Here is an 18,012-nt window from a genome sequence, read left to right on the forward strand (position 1 = left end):
CAGGGAAGAAGAAAGAGTAGAAAGAGAAGGGATAGATCTCATTAAATTCCTAAGAAGAGATATTTGTCTGGAAGCTGACCCTGCTTTTACCTTGCAGAAGAGTAGGAAGAGATGCCTCACCTGTTGTGTCAGAGGAAACCAAGACTCAGAGAGGTGCAGGCGCTGGATCAAAGTCACATACAGCAAGAATCACAACGCAAGCTCTCTGCTCCTAGATCGGGGGACCTTCCACTACGGTGAAATTCCTGTGAGGAAGAAACTCTCTGGTGGCCCAGAGAGGCCACACCTGGAGGCTCGAAGAGCCAGAGGACTAGAAGTCCCAAATGGAAGGCAACCTCGGGGGCCTGGGGGCCTGCTGGAGAAGCCCAACAAAGAGCCCGACCATCCAGGCCTTCTCAGGCATTCCCCATCGACCCTGAATGTCTGAGCCACACCTGTGCAGCTGGGTGCTGCCTTTGTCCCAGTCTGTCAGGACCAGGCTGCAGGATCACACACTTCCAGCCTATCCCCCACTCATTCATTTATTCATCCAGCCAAATCCTACATGGAAACACTGTGCCAGAGATTACGGATATCAGAGCAAACAGTATGGAGATGGTCTCTGCTCTCAGTCTTTGTTCTAAGAAGAGGCAGACAACTGAACAATCCATTTCAATAAATGGAGATGAGGGGTTTAAGTCCAGGGGTTTATAGGGGCCCTAAGCTAATCTAGGCAACCAGAGAAGGCTTCCTGGGGGAGGTGATGTTTAAGTGAAGCCTGGAGGGTGAAGAGGGTATAGTGGCTAGAGAGCTGGGGAAGGGCGGGCTCGAGGCCTAGAGGTGAGAAAGTGTGTACTTTGAGGTACTGTTTTCTTTCAGAAAATGGCAACAGGATTGCCATAGTCACTTCTATCATTAATGGTGATAATAGTAACAATAACAGCTAGCAGGTATAGATCCCTGCCTTTGTGCCAGCCACTGCACTCTGTGCTTTACATACCATATTTCCTTTACCAGGGACCTGAGAGGTATAATCATTATTATCCCTGTTGTACAGATGAGGAGACTGAGGCCGATCATAGTCCTAAAAGGAATGAGCTGGCTTCCATCCCCACCCGTTCTGGCCTAATACAACTGGTCTGTCCAGAGAGACTCTTCTTGCACAATGGAGCGTTCTTCACCTTGCCTCTCCCAGGCATATGTTATGCTTTCCAGCAGACAGGATGGCTCCTCAGCTATTCCCAGGGGTTCATCTGAGCCAGTTCCCTATTCACCTGTAGTGGGGAGGAGCTGGGGAAAATTTTCAGAATGGTTGATGCACGAGAAACTAGCTTGTTAAAAATTAATTGGCTGTGGTGGTGGCAGTGTGATGAATTGGGCGATTGGGATTGACCTGTATACACTGATGTGTATAAAATGGATGACTAGTAAGAACCTGCTGTATAAAAAAATAAATAAAATAAAATTCAAAAAAAAATTAATTGGCTGAAAAACCAATCTGCCAAAGAATCAATTAACCTGAAACTGTCAAGGAGACTTTTACCACAGCCGTTTTGCCGCCACGTTTGAGGTTAAAGATGCTCCTCAACTGGAAGGCTGGTAAAGATGTAGGTGTGTGTGTGTGTGTGTGTGTGTGTGTGCGTGCGTGTGTGTGTGTGTTGGAGTGTGGTACAGGGCTTGGTCCAGTGCAGCTAATACATTGGAAATATTTTAGGAGGGAAAAATCTATCTTTCAGCAAAATGATTATTTGGGGAATTGGCTCAAGGGAAATGTCTTTCTTGCATATTTGGTTCTTGTGGGAATGAACAGAGACCCTCAGGGCCACCCCACACCATCCCTGGAAAAGAACTCTTAGGGAATGACTTGGTGCCTTTGAAGCTAACATCAAGAATGAGACTTTGTCCTTCACACTGCCCAGGGGAAGGCATGAGGTGGCTTCCTCCCATCGCCCATCCTAGTCTACATACATGTTTGTGGTCCCAGGCAGTCCTGTTCTATGTCCTGCTTAATCCCATGCTGCTTATCCAAGCCAGCCTCCTGAACTTCTGTCTCCAAATAACTCACCCCAATTTGGAGCAATCTTCCATGAAAGACCATTGTATACAATGTCTAGCAAGGATTCTACCAGAAAGACTTTGAATTTTTCAATGAGGCCAGTGATACCAAGCTATTCATTGAAGGGTCCAAAAAGTCTTCAAAAGGAAAACAGTATTTAGTCATTGGAAAGATTTCAAACAAAACAAAACCAAAAATGCTTCTCCTATGTTTTTTTCTTCTTGAGTCATAGAATGTTTAAATGGAAGAGAGAGAAGCTAAATCCAACTTCTTCCCCTGATAGTTAGAAATCAAGGTCTAAACCATGTGAATATATGCTGCACATAAGTCTTGCAAGTAATTTCATGTTCAATATTTTTATTTAGCTCCCTGGAAATACTTAATGTTTCTGAAAATTGTAGATCAGAACTCTTCAAACTGTGGTTCAAAGACCCCTGAGGATATCTGAAACCCTTCCAGGGGGGTCATGAAATCAAAACTATTTTCACAATAATACTAAGATATTATTTGTCATTTTCAATCTCATTCTCTTGCAGGTATACGGTGGAGTTTTCCAGAAGGAAAACTGTTGTGGGACGTAGCCATTGTTCTGATGGCTAATAAAAACGTGTATTTGCATATTTTTATATTTTATACATTTCTTAGCTTTGATTTCTAACACGGTGATCTTCTAAATATTCATAGACATATTCTACACAAGTGAACAGTTCTTTGTGGTCTTTAATCATTTTTAAGAATGTAGAGGGGTCTTGGGACTTAATGTTTGAGAAGCGCTGCTCTAAATGAAGATTTTTTACTTTCCCCAAATTTTTCATTTTTCTTATGCGCGTTTTTGATATTCAGGTTATATGGGCATGCACGGCCTGATACTGAGTACCTATCATGTGCACATCATCACACTAAGCAATCATTTTTATTGTCATCAGCCAATGAGTGTGTAGAGTATGTATTAGTTCCCTGTCCTTGGCAAATACTGAATAAAGGGCTGTTGTATTGGAACTGTAGATGACACTACCTAGACATCCTTTATCCAGCTGACTGTGCACGCCTCACCTAGAGGGCATACACCTTTATCTCAGATTATGAGATGAAGATTTAGATGATAATAAACATAGAATTACATGCAATATTATATGTGCCTTACTCCACAACAAGGACCAGCTCTGTGTACTCTCCAATGAGGATATCTTGCTGAATTCATGCTCCTTATGTTACAGCTCCCTTCCGTCTTCCTCTTCCCCCGTCCTTATCATGCACAGGCTCGTTTCTTTTTCTGCACTTTCCCACTTAAAGTACTGCTCAAGTACATTTCCACAATGAAGCCTTTTCTGAGGATTACATGCCTCACTACTTTCCCCATCTTTGCGTTACCCGTGCTTCTGTTTTCTGCACTTAGCCCTTCATGAGTAAAGTGTTGTTTAGACCCCTGGAGTCTGACTACCCACGTTCAAACCTCCACCATTTAGTTGCTTTGTCGCCTTAGCAAATTTCTCAATTTCTTTGTCTGCAGAGGATGCTAATCCCAGTATCTACTTCTTCGGGTTGCTGCAAGGATTAAATGATATGATATACATAAAAAGCTTATTAGCACTGTGCCTGGTACAGAGTAAGTGCTCACTAAATACTGTCATTATATCTGATGGAACGAATAGCTGTGTGCCATGTCGCAGACACAGGTGATGCCTTGTACTGTATTTCCTTGGCCTACCTGAGTGCAGGCAGCTGCTGGAGATGTTGATAAAGCTCCCATCTTACGCTCTCTTCTCTGTCTGAGGGCCTCCCTTGGCCCGAGGAAGCCTGTTCTGCTGCAGAGAAGGGCAGTTGGAAGTGTGTGCGGGGTTAACTCTCTTGAATGCAGCCTGTAAACACTTGGGGATAAAAGTCCCAGCCTCCCTGGCCCCTGGTCTTAGGGGCCTTGGGTGTGTTCCATACAGTTTCTCAGAGGATGCCAGCAGGATCGGGTCCCAGTTGCCCATGGTGGTAACCTGCTAACTAATGCAAATTCTTTTGGCTTTTCTCCCTTCTCTGTCTCACTTTCTTCACTTTTTTGCTTGTGCCTCTTGGGATCACCTCACATAGGAGCTCCCTGTTCCCAAGTCTTTGTCACAAGGTCTGCCTTGTGGGGTACCCGAATTAAGACAGCTCCCAGCAGTTTCAACTGTTAGAGTCATTTCTCAGGGTACATTTACGTAAGGCAGGGATCTCACCCTTTTTCTTTTAATTGAGATGTAATTGACATACAACCTTGTATTATTTTTAGGTATACAACATAATGATTTATGTATATATTGCGAAATTATTACCATAATAAGTTTAGTTAACATCCATGACCACATATAGTCACAATTTTTTTTCTTGTGATGAAAACTTTTATGATCTTAGCAACGTTCAAATACAGAATACGGTATTGTTAACTACAGTCAGCATGCTGTACATTATACCCCCAGGTAATACTTATTCATCTTATAGTTGGAAGTTTGCACCTTTTGACTGACTTCACCCATTTTCCCCATCCCGAACCCCTTGCCTCTGTATGGCTTGACATGTTTTGTGGACCTACACCCAAGAACTCCTTGCTGAGTGACTGATATATTTTGAGAAAATTTTTAGTATTTAGATTCAAGACAAGGAAGTCCTATGATAGTTCTCATCACAGCTGATGAGCTTAATTTTCTCTTTGTATTCCTGTTAGGTTCAAGTTTGGAATACAAAGTTATGAAAGCTTGACCCCTTTTTGGAAAATTTCACCTAGGAACTGTAAATTCTGAAAATGAGCCATAAACAGCGTATATTTATAAAAATAACTTCACACTTCGTTCGGTGGATTTTTCTTTGTTGAGGAATCGCCCATCTATTGAGTGACTAGTACTAACATACAACGATGTCAAAACATACACTACAAGCTACAGAGTTGTATATTTTTTTAAGTAATGGAAAACCTTCAAACTATGGAACTGAAGAATAGATGTCCTGGTGTAGAGGTGGAAACAGAAACGGGGAAAAGAGAAAAGGCCTTTGTTTCCTTCTACTAAACAATGGCTGGAATAAATTAGGAGTCTGGTCAGGTGAGGTTCATTCTTTCCAGTAAAGTAGTTAGGCTCATGTTTGTTTCATTTATGGCTTACATATGACCTGCCAATTTCAGAAATGTTTTGGTAACTGTAGATTATATAAACAATAAATAATGTTTAAAAAAGTGAAAAATAGAAAGAAAGGTATACTAATAGTGTGTAAGATTAGTACCGAAGACTGTATGGGTAAACTATTGCCATGGTAAGTCTGCATAATAAATCATGCCCAAACTCAGAGGCTTCTAACAACCTCTGCCTTTGTGTCCCTAGGTTGGCTGGAGTAGCTCTGCTTGGTGTATTCATGTTAATTCTGGCGCTCAGGATGAAGGGGGGCACAACCACCTGGAGACCTTTTCTTGCTGATGGAAGAGGCACAGGAAGGTAAGCAGCAATACGCCATGCCCGTTAAGGTCTCATCTGGAAAATGACATACCATTCTGCCCACCTTCCATTGGCCAAAGCAAGTCACCTGCCAAACTCCACATCAACGGGTAGGGAAATATAATCTGTCTCTATGTGACCATGGTGACAAAAGGTGGCTTTGCAAAAACTAGTTTGGGGAAGTGGATAAAGAATTGTGACCAATAAGTCTGTCTGCCACAGGGAATAATATTAATGATCACACTGCTTTCTAATGTTCATTATGTCCCAGTCGCCCTGTTCTCCTTCAGTTTACCAAACGTCTTATCACATTTACCTTAATTATTCTCTCTGCCTGAAATTATTTCCCCTTACATTTCTTCCACTTCTATAATGTAAACTCCATGAAGGCAATTTTTTGAGGGTCTGTTTTGCTCATGGATGGTGACTTCTCATCTCTCAGATGCCACCAGCTGCTTATATATTGGGATTTGAGTCCAAAAGTCTTATTGATCAAAATTCATTGTGTATTCTTTTTTTTTTTTTCTTTTTTTTGCGGTATGCGGGCCTCTCACCAATGTGGCCTCTCCCGCTGCGGAGCACAGGCTCTGGACGTGCAGGCTCAGCGGCCATGGCTCATAGGCCCAGCCGCTCCGCGGCATGTGGGATCTTCCTGGAGCGGGGCACGAACCCGTGTCCCCTGCATCGGCAGGCGGCCTCTCAACCACTGTGCCACCAGGGAAGCCCCATTGTATATTCTTAATCCATTTGTCTATGTGATAACTTTGTTCAGATGTTTCAACCCACAATGTGCCTAAGTAGCAGAGCATTGAGATATTGTTTTAGAAGGACAGTAATCTGGATAAAATTTATTCACCAAAGGCTCTATTTCCCACCACAAGAGACTTAAGATTCAAAGTTTAAAATATCTTGGGCTTATTGACAACCAAGACTAAATTCTCCAGTGAAATGTTTTAGGATCCTACAACATAGCTGGTTAATTGTACAAGAGTATTCTATGAAGTAGAAAAAATTACTTGTTCATCCTAGGGAGCTCAGCTTATCCTGAGACATGTAAGGACTGAGTTAGCGTCTCACATTTAGAAGGCCAGTATTTATTTACTGTAGCATTGATTTCCACAGGTAATCTGAATTTATCACACAAAAGTATTTAAGGTTTAAGTCCAAGACACTTTCTGAGATCAGACAATATCCTGATATCATAGAATCCTTCAACGCGGAAACACTATATTTTCTATCTTTAAGCATTCATTCATTTATTCAATCAGTAAACATTTCTAAGTACCCATTATGTGCCAGACATCGTACCATACCTCAAAACACAAAGACAATGCCTCAAGGAGCTTATACACTAGTGGGAACACAGACACTTAAACAGATAATTACCATGGAATATGATCTTTGCTGGAAAGAAGACGTGTATAACGTTCACTGGAACCTTCAGATAAAAGCAGCTCAAGGTTGAACTAGGGATTCAGGGAGATTTCCTAGTAGAGATGAAATCTAAGCCAACTCATGAAAGAGAAATAGAACATTTACATGGCAGGAAAGGGGTTAGAATGGGGAAAGGAAAGTGAGAAGAAGTTTGTAGACGAATGGTAAGGTGAGTGGATAGGTATAGAAATGTATGAAAATAGCAAGTCTCGGGAACTACAAGTCACTCCACAAACTTACCATCACACAGGGATGATGACTGACCATGATTTTTAGGGTTAAGCAACAGCTTTATTGAAATATAATTAACCATAATATAATACCACAAAATTCACCTGTTTAAAGTGTGCAATTCAGTGTTTTTTTGTATATTTATAGAGTTTAGTACAGTCACAGAGCAACTTACACCGCTGTCTAATTTTGGAACATTTTCATCACCCCCAAAGAAGTCTCCTATCCATTAGTAGTCATACTCCATTCTCCCATTCCTTACCCCTGGAAACTACTAATATACTCTGTTTCCATAAATTTGCATATTCTAGATATTTCATATAAATAGCATCATACAATATGTAGCATTTTGTGACTGGGTTTTTTACTTAGCATATATATATATATATATATATATATATATATATATATATATTTTTTTTTGGCTGTGCCATGCTGCATGCAGGATCTTACTTTCCCAACCAGGGATTGAACCTGTGCCCCCTGCAGTGGAAGCACAGAGTCTTGATCACTGTATTGCCAGGGAAGTCCCACTTAGCATAATGTTTTCAAAGTTCATCCATGTTGTTGAACATTCCTTTTATATTGCTGAATAATATTCCGTTGTATGGATATACCACATCTTGCTTATCCATTCATTAGCTGATGGACATTTGGGTTGTTTCTACTTTTGGACTGTTAAAAATAATGCTGCTAGGAACATCCTTGCACAGATTTTTGTTTGGATGTATGCTTTCACTTCTCTTAGGTATACACTGAGGAGCGGAATTGTTGGATCATATGATTTTACATAAACATACTCTTATGTTTAACATGTAAGTTAAACATATGAGTATGTTTATGTAAAATCATATGATTTAACAACCTTGGGCAAGTTACATAATTTCTCTGACTCATATTTTCCTAATACTGAGAAACGGTCAAACCATTTTCCAAGGTGGCTGTACCACTTACAATCCCACTAGCAATGTAGGAACATCCAATTTTTCCTCATCGTTGTCAATACTTGTTATTATCTGTCTTTTTAATTTTAGACATTTTAGTGGGGTTTGATTTGCATTTTCCTAATGACTAGTGATGTTGAGCGTACTTTCATGTGCTTATTGGATATCTGTATGTCTTCTTTGGATAAATGTTTACTCAAATCCTTCCCCATTTAAAAACTGAATTGCCTGTTTATTGCCAAATTGTTAGAGTTCTTTATATATTCTGGATTCAAGTCCCTTTTTCAGTTTATGACCTGCAAGATTTTTCTCCCATTCTGTGGGTTGTCTTTTCACTTTCTTGAAGTGTCCTTTGAAGCACAAAGTTGTTTTCTTTCTTTAATTTGATGTAATCCAATCGATTTGTTATTTCTTTTGTTGCTTATGCTTTAGGTGCCGTACCTAAAAAATCACTGCCTAACCCGAGATCATACAGATTTACTCCTATGTTTTCTTCTAAGAGTTTTATAGTTTTTAGCTTTTATAACATCTATGATCCATTTTGAGTTAAATTTTGGGATATGGTGTGACATAGGGGGTCCAACTTCATTCTCTTGCATGTCAGTATTCAGTCGTGCCTATACCATTTGTTGAAAAGACTATTCTTGCTCCATTAACAAGCCTGGAATCCTCGTTGAAAAATCAATTGACTGTAAAAGTAAAGGTTTATTTCTGGACTCAATTCTACACCATTTTTCTATATGTCTATTCTTATGCCAATACCACATTTTCTTGATTACTCTGATTAAAAAAAAAATGTCGGAGAACTACATTACACCTCTACCTTTAATAAACTATTCAAGAGGCAAACAGAGCCAAGGGTGGAAAAATTAATCAATTAGTGTTTTTAATCTCAATTTAGTCATAATATAACAACTGAAAACCATTTTCAGAGAAAGTAGAAAGAATTACAGGTCATCATGTTCTCTATAAAAAGCTCTTTTATGCTGATGGATCTTTTTCCCTACCCACAAAAATTTCCTGGAAGTCACATTTTTGAATCACATTTTAAATTCCTGCCTTTAATATGCACTTATTGGGAACTTGCTCTTTGCAAGTATATTTCATCTAAATGCTTCAGAAAATAATTTCTAAAGTTAATAACCATGTTTGTAATGGTATGTATTAATGTATGTGTAGTGTATTCATTTTCCACATCAGTATTTTCTGTATTTTATTTTATTATTTTACTTTCTGCCACTTAGCTGTGCAACCTTGGGTAAGTTACGTAATTCCTCTGACCCCTATTTTCCTAATACTGAGAGTACCTCCTCTCATTGAGTTCTTATAAATATTAAATGAGAAATGCATATAAAGATCTTAGTAGAGTGTCTGATACACAGAGGCACTTAAAAGGCTTAGACTATTAGCTTTTACTATTAGAGTATTAGTAGGAGATGCACAATGATTATCTGTTGAAAAAATGTAATTTTCATGTGTTAATTAAAGAAACCGGAAATGGACAATAATGCAATTCCTAGAGTTCTATTTCACTAAATAAGCTCAGTTTGTTCATCTTTCCGCCTAGCTGTAACTTGGTCCCATACCCACATGAGAAAGTAGAAAGTGTTGACAGACATTCAGTTACCTTAATGTTTCCACCAACTCTAACTTCTGATTTAGTCTTTATTTGATGACTTCTTCCAAGATTGGTCCTTTTATCTTTCTATAAAAAAGATGGTTTTCTAAGCAATTTAACAGGTAAAAAAATCCTGAAATATGTGGGCAACACAAATGATGAATAAACTATTTGAAAGCACTTGTCCAAATGTACCACACTTGAATTTCAAGTCTAATCTACTTAAAAAATAAAAGTTTGCTAGTATCTCATCTTTCCCATTAGCTATAAGGGAGTTTCATTCCTTTAAATAGTTTTCTGACTTGTATATTTTCCAAGGTAAACGGTAGTGGACATTAGCTGTGCTTTGGTTACCAAGCACTCATTCTCCTTTCTCTTATTAATAGCACCTTGATTTCTTTTGGAGAATCACATCTCTTGGGGGATGGCATCTGTTCTACAAAAGGAACATTCCTGAGCTAAGAGGGGTGGGTGTGTGGCCCAGCTTAGACAACTAGATTATGTTTTTGGATTCTGGACCTTGAGTGGCATTGCGTAAGAATGGGATGAGGGCCTGAGTTGAATCATTCCTGTAGCAATGCACAGATTTGACTATGAAATGAAGCCATTCCTTAGTTTCAACCATATATATGTCCTGAGCTGCCTCGTTTCCTGTATTTTTTGCAGCCCAGTTCCTCAGCATTCCCTTTCATTATGTGAACTTCCCTAAATCCTTCCAAGAAATCACTTCACTTGTTACTCAAAGGCAATTTCTGTTACTTGCAACCTCCCAAACTCTGAGGGATACAAAGTCTGCCTCCATCCCTACCCATTTCCAGACCATCCAAAAGAAGTAGGGCTACTTTTAGCAAGTTTTCTTTATGCATTTGCTTGTTAACTCATTTAAGCTCCCAAAAAAACCATCCGTAAACTCCCTTGAAAGTCTCCTATTCCTTTTAAGTTTCAGAATCTCTTAAGAGTTCCAGAACTCTCCTCCAAAGTATTTGATTGAAACCATGTGTGATAGGACAAAAGTGATGTTTGATAATGATGGAGAAACCCACAAAATCCTCCTTTCCCCTCCATCCTTCAGTTTTTCAATAAATATCTAATGAGGGCATACTTGCCCTGTCCTAGATGCTAGAAATAAAAAAATGACTAGGACTGAGTCTTGTCCCTTAGAGAGCCTAGAGTCTAGTAGGGGAGATAAGACACACAGAAATAGTGGTAATGCCAACAGAGACTGTGATAAGAGCTACAACTGACGTACAGATCAAGTGCTAAAAGAGCCCAAAGGAGGGAATATTAATTCAGGCTGGAAGGACTGGGGAAGATTTCAGGGGAGGAGGTGAAACCTCCAGCCGACTAATCCTCCTGTAAGTGTCCAGTGGCCAATTACCTCCAGGAAATGGAGTTTGCAAAATTAAGCCTGGCCTGCAGAAGATCGTTTATTTTCTCTTAGCATGCCATATTACAGTTTCCAAGGTTTATGCCTTCTTGGCCAATGTACTAAATTGCTTAGGACAGGACTGAGAACATAAGGGTGTCAAACCTTGCTGGTCTCTGCCTAATATGTCTGGGGCCTGGTATTTGCATCATTCTAGTCAGTGGGACCAAGAGACAACTGACCGTGGTCTGAATTGGGGCCAATGTGTTTCTCAGGAGTCTTTAAATATGGTTTAAAATTAACTACCACCTCCAAGTAGCCACGTGGGCTTCTTTTCTTCAAATGGAACAGCGGCTACACCAAGCCTGCAACTCGTTTTCAGCTGCCTTGAAAACAGATATTCCTTTCACATCCTTTTATTTCCACATCTTCCTTTCTTCTGCCCACATAACATGGCCAACGTTCTTCTCCATTTTAACAGAGAAAGGATGCTCTGAATAAATCTGGGATGGACAATTGGTCTGACAGAACGGGCTTGAAAAACTTATTACTGTTCCCGGTCACACTGGCAGGGGTTTTGCGTGAAATGCTCCTTTCATGCTGCTAACCTTGAAGACATTAGGAGGCAGTGTTATTTGGCTGTTGTGTACCTAGGTGACAACGAATTCGTCTATCTAGCCAGAGAGTATATAACTGAAAGACAGAAAGCCACTTCTTCTTTAAAAAAGTTCCCATTTTGGGCTTCCCTGGTGGCGCAGCGGTTGAGAGTCCGCCTGCCGATGCAGGGGACGCGGGTTCGTGCGCCGGTCCGGGAAGATCCCACATGCCGTGGAGCAGTTGGGCCCGTGAGCCATGGCCGCTGAGCCTGTGCGTCCGGAGCCTGTGCTCCGCAACGGGAGAGGCCACAACAGTGAGAGGCCCACATACCAAAAAAAAAAAAAAGTTCCCATTTTTCCAAGATTTAATTTTTAAATTTAATTAAAATTTATTTTAATTAAATAAATAAATAAATTTTAAATTTAATTTTCCAATTAAATTTGATAAAATAAGTAGCCCAGTGCCGCCTTTCACCTACCTACAAAATTCACATTGTGGACAGTGTTTACATTAGTCTTCTATTGGACAAGAGCAAAGGGAAAAAATGGAAGGCCACTGCTTCTTACCGAGTTTAGGAAGAAAGACTTTGTACGTCATTATTTTATTGAACTCTGCTGTGTGAACACATTAGGGATGGTGCTTCTGGGTCTCACACTCCCAGAAGCTCCTTGGGAACGACATAACATTCCTATGGAAGTCGGCATAAAAGAGGAAAGAAGGCTTCAGTGGGAATTCTAATGCTACCCTGATTTCCCCAGCCTCAGTGTCCTGAATTTCCAGCTTAGTTCAGTGACCAATGGGATGTCCTGACGATCTTTCATACTTGGGAAGGGGTGTAGATAGAGAAGGCAGAGGTCTTCAGCGCTATGGTCCTTCATTTTTTCCCAGTGGGAAAAAGTCATTTCTGAAGTTTATCCTATAGGGCAGAGGAGATTTCTGGGGCCCAAAGGGGGCATACATATTTGCTGTTATGCGTTGAATTGAGTCCTCCATAAAAGATATGCTGAATTCTTAATTCCCAGTACCTCAGACTGTGACCTTATTTGGAAATAGGGTCACTGCAGATGTAATTAATTAAAATGATGCCATGCTGGAGTAGGATGGGCCCCTGATCCAATATGATTCGTACCCTTACAAGAAGATGGCCTCGTGAAGACAGAGACACAGGGAGAACGCCATGTGACGACTAAGCCAGGAAATGCCAAGGACTGCCAGCAAACCTCCAGGATCCAGGAAGAGGCCAGGAATGGTTCCCCTGCAGGTTTCAGAGGGAGCCTGGCCCTGTTGACACTTTGGTCTCAGACTTCTAGACTTCAGAACTATGAGATAATAAATATCTGTTGTTTTAAGCCATCCAGTTTGTGGTACTTTGTTACAGCAGCTCTGGGAAACTCATACATTTGCTTAAAACTCTCCTAGATTGTATTTTCTTGATACCTGAGACTCAGACATCCAGGTCAGTGGTCCACTTTATACATACCTCCTTCTCCAAACCGTGTCTTTTGTTCTACGCCCCCTGAGCATCTCCTAAGTTTCCCATATGCTTTCCCACTTCTGGGAGTGTGCTGCCTTCCTGGCACAGCCAGAACCCAGGACGCCGGGTCTGCTCAAAGTCTACTCATCATTCAAAGTCAGTTCAAAGGGAAAACTCCCCCATCAATCCTGAGTGAGCAAGAGTAACACTGCCCTCCAAAGTGGACTGTTTGTACCAGCACTCTGCTGGCCATTCAGCTAGCTGACTGCATGTCTAGGTTCCCTCCATATATTATAACTCTTTAAAAAGTTGAGACTGTTCACTTCCTTTTGTATCTCTGAGATGCTTGCTTCTCAAAGTACAGTCCTCAAACTAGGAGAATAAGTTCAGAGAATCTCGGTCCCCATCCCAGACCCAAATCAGGATGTGCATTGTAACAAGCTCCTGTGAGATTGCATAGATAGTAAAATTTGAGAAGCAGCCCCTAGAGGACCTTGGCATACCAGCGACTATTTACTCAATGTATCCTTTGCATCTGCTACTTAGCTGAGTGTTTTTACTGATATTATTCCAAATTAGACAAGTCTATTAGCAATTCAAGGTACGTATTTATTACCCCATTACACAGATGAGAAGATTGGAGGGAAGCTAGATTGGAAACTGCAGGGAATATTCCCACCTCTCTTCCCAGTTCAACACAACTCCCACGACTTGGCCTACCTAGTGGTTTTTCAGGCAACAATCGTAGCTGTGCAGGGAGTTGGAATCTCAGGGGGAAATCTGAGCATCTGTTGTCGACATAGGCCTCTTTTTGCTAGTTTAACACTTAGCTGATGAACCCATGTCTCTCCAGATACTCCATCAAAAAAGGGTTCCATGGAAACACTCACTTTGGGAAATGCTGCAAATTACACAGCCTTCTTGAAGATTAATAGTGTAGAGCCACCTATTAAGGCTTCATTCTGTGACCTCGGTAAATATACCTACTTAGCTTGGTTTAACTCAGTTTTCCGTAAAGTTTATTTGACTCCAAATTCAGGTTGTGTAACAGCCATTAACATTCTGTGAAGGGCGCTTTGGTTTAAAATGAGATGTTAATGACAAAGGGAGATTAACAGAGAGGTTCAATTCATGGGTTGCTTTTTAATTGAGAGAGAAACAGACACACACAGAGAGAAAGACAGAGACAGAGAGAGAAAGGGAGATTTCTCTCCCGTAGTATTCTTCGAAGTGGAAGTTTTCTCAAAATGAGGTATTAGCATGTGGGAAGAGCTAGGAACCAGCAGGAGCTCCTGAACCACTAGGAAGAACGGTTCATTTCTCTATGCATTATTTAATATAACGTCCTCCCTAGAATCTTCTGTTCCATGCTGTAACTCAAGACAAAGGCCTTGGATAAAATTAAGTAGGATGCTAACTCTGAAGCACAATGGGAAGATAAAGTGCCAGATTAAATCATACTAACTTTTAAAAATGATCACCAAGGTCATGGGCTTGACACATGGGGGGCGTGGTATGGCAAAGGAGCAGGAAAAAGCCATGCAAAAGACATTAATTACCCATCAGGGGGTTGCTGGGGAGAGGGAGAAGGAAGCCTTATGCATTTGGCTACCAGAGGACATCTCTTTTCAAGGATTCTTTTCCTCTTGAGAGGAAGGGCTTCATTAAGAGGCTTTTTGCTCGGGGTGGACTCTGGGTAGTTCCAAGGGTAGATTTATCTGTATTCCTGGCACTGATGAAGAGCAGCTCCTGGTCCACAGAGCTTCTCAGGGTTCTGGCAAGTAATGCCCCCATTCTCTGGAGTTTTTTTTTTTTTATCAAGGACAGGCATCCCTTTAATGCAAATCTAGGGCAGTGGTTGATCACTGCCTGTGCAATAACAATAGAAATGACAGGATGGGGTTTCCCAGGTATTTTCTTTTCAGAAATAAAGAGTGGATTTGAGGTTGTTATTTGGAAGTAGAGATGTCTTCCTAAAGCTCCTCTCTGTGAGGACGTGGACACAATCGCCTGAAATGCCTTTTGGGTGATGCATCTGCCATCAGTTATACAGAGACATGAAAGCAGGCAGATTGCAAGTGCTACATGGGTTTTCCACTGAAGTCCATAGATATTTTTTTTCCCATTTAAAAAAATATTCCTTTATTCAAATAGTTTTTCAGGTTGTATCACATCTGGCCAGGGTTTGTGAATACAGAGGATGGGCATCACCTAGAAGCCACACTGAAACTGAAAAATGCAGATCATCACAGAGGAATATAAAGATTCTCAGGCTGTTGCCTAGCAGTGGAAACAACTTTGATCCCCATCACCTTTTCTGTGAGAAGGGCTTCTTCTATAAAATAGAAAATTTAATAACTTACAGACTTTTACCTCTTTACCCAAGCTCTTCCTCCTGGAAACATTAACAATTAATGATTTTTTATTTTTTACTTTTATTTTTAAAAGAAAATAGCTTTTTATGGGGTTTGTGAATATCCTTAAGGAGATTTTTTTTTTTTTTTTAACTTGTGAGATGAAGCAGGATTTGTGGTTTTAAAGTAGTATCTTATTTGGGGTAAGATTTCAATTTTAGTTTGTTTTCCAGATTTTTCTTACAAGTTTTTTTTTTTCTTTTTCTTTTTAAAAAGGGGCATCCTTGGGCTTCCCTGGTGGCGCAGCGGTTGAGAGTCTGCCTGCCGATGCAGGGGACGCGGGTTTGTGCCCCAGTCCGGGAGGATCCCACATGCCGTGGAGTGGCTGGGCCCGTGAGCCATGGCTGCTGAGCCTGCGCGTCCGGAGCCTGTGCTCCGCAATGGGAGACGCCGCAACAGTGAGGCCCGTGTACCGCAAAAAAAAAAAAAAAAAAAAAAAAAGGGGGCATCCTTGAACCCTCTTAAGTTCTATGCAAAATTTTATGTTTCTGTTCATTTTTCTGGGGAGAAGGTCCAGTTTCTTCATGACCCACAACAATTTAAAATATACTGCCTTAGAGTGTAGAGATTATAAGTAAGAATCCATCAATTATTACTGTTATAAAGAAGGTTAAGGTCAATGTGGTACAGAACTTTCAGGACAAAATAGAAAAATCTGTTTTAACTTTTACATAATTGCCACCATTTAATACCATAAGAACAGTGGTCATATTAATCAGGGATAATAAAGCTGAAACTCTTAGGAAAACTGCTTTATAATGACAGAGCATATTCAGAGTTATTTTAACTGGGATTCTTGGTCTTTATGTCAATTATTATGAGACTAAACTTTGAGCAGTTCTACTTTGATTGTTTCTAGAATTTATAAGTTGCCCAAATAGCATGCTCTTAGTTTGATTTACCTTCCAAACCCCATTTTTACCTTATATTTAACAGTTCTTTTCAACTCAGATTGCAAGGGATGGGAACTAAGTTTTAAAAACCACTTATAGTGGGGCTTCCCTGGTGGCGTAGTGGCTGAGAATCTGCCTGCTAATGCAGGGGACACGGGTTCGAGCCCTGATCTGGGAGGATCTCACATGCCGCGGAGCAACTAGGCCCGTGAGCCACAACTACTGAGCCTGTACGTCTGGAGTCTGTGCTCCGCAACAAGAGAGGACGCGATAGTGAGAGGCCCGCGCACTGCGATGAAGAGTGGCCCCCGTTTGCCACAACTAGAGAAAGCCCTCGCACAGAAACAAAGACTCAACACAGCAAAAATAAATAAATAAATTAATAAACTCCTACCCCCAACATCTTCTTAAAAAAAAAAAAACACTTATAATTCAGAACATTTTCTTTTATTCCCAGTGATTTGGGAACTCAAAACCTTGGCTGTCTCTTTCCCTATGACTGACTGCTGTAACCCACACTGAGAGATTCTGGTACCATGCTTATTTTTTTTATTTATTTATTTTTTTTTGCGGTACGCGGGCCTCTCACTGTTGTGGCCTCTCCCTTTGCGGAGCATAGGCTCTGGACGCGCAGGCTCAGCAGCCATGGTTCACGGTCCCAGCCGCTCCACGGCATGTGGGATCTTCCCGGACCGGGGCACGAACCCATGTCCCCTGCATCGGCAGGCAGACTCTCAACCACTGCGCCACCAGGGAAGCCCACCATGCTTATTTTGACAGAATGTGTTCAGTTTCTCTTTGCCCTCCGAATCACATCCTAACTTTACCCAGCAGTAAGTAGTAATATCCTTTAAGGAAGAGTCTGCTTTTCTTTCCAAGGGCACGAGGCCCCTCATATTTTCTTACCCAATCATGAAGAACAGATTTATAGTTACTGGTATGAATCTTGTTTTCTTTTTTACCAGTCTACAGCATGGACTCTCTAAACTGGTAAATACTACTTTTTTGGTAGGAAAAGTCTGCCAAGAGGATAGCTGAACTCAGCCATGTTCAGCTACCCAAAACATAATTGGAAAGAGGAAATTACTGTACTGGATATATTCCCTCTTGGACATAATAATGATGAAACAATAGGGTTTATTAACAGGCTCAGTTCAAATGCTTAGCTTTAAGCACAACGAATATAATTTTGAGTTTCACTCTACCTACTGAAAACACGCAAACGAGCATTCCAGGTTGGCAACATTTATTCTGCAATTTAAATTCAGAAAGTCAGAATTTCATTGTGTATTAAAATCCATCACCGTTTCTACTTCTGCTGAAGATTTTCATTGGTTCAGCTTCCGATTTTCACCTCATGAGGACTCAGTCACAAAAGGCACAAGGCTAAAAATATTCACTTTACTTATCCTGTTGGGTCCACTTGCTCCAAAGGATTGATTATACAGCAGTGCACAGAAATAAAGACTATGGAAACCCTTCTGCAGCTTATAAGTTAATCACTATCCTTTATATTTTTTTGTACATGAGGAAAGGTACAAACTTGATACCCAC

At 40.7% G+C, this 18,012-nt stretch overlaps 1 protein-coding gene across 2 annotated transcripts in view; it reads right to left on the minus strand.

Annotated features, from left to right (window-relative positions):
- The window catches only part of SYNPR (synaptoporin), a 291,929-nt gene that overhangs the window by 54,830 nt on the left and 219,087 nt on the right, over positions 1-18,012 (minus strand). The window lies entirely within an intron of this gene.

Source organism: Globicephala melas, chromosome 11 (assembly GCF_963455315.2).
Source record: "Globicephala melas chromosome 11, mGloMel1.2, whole genome shotgun sequence".
In the NCBI taxonomy this organism is placed as follows: Eukaryota; Metazoa; Chordata; class Mammalia; order Artiodactyla; family Delphinidae; genus Globicephala; species Globicephala melas.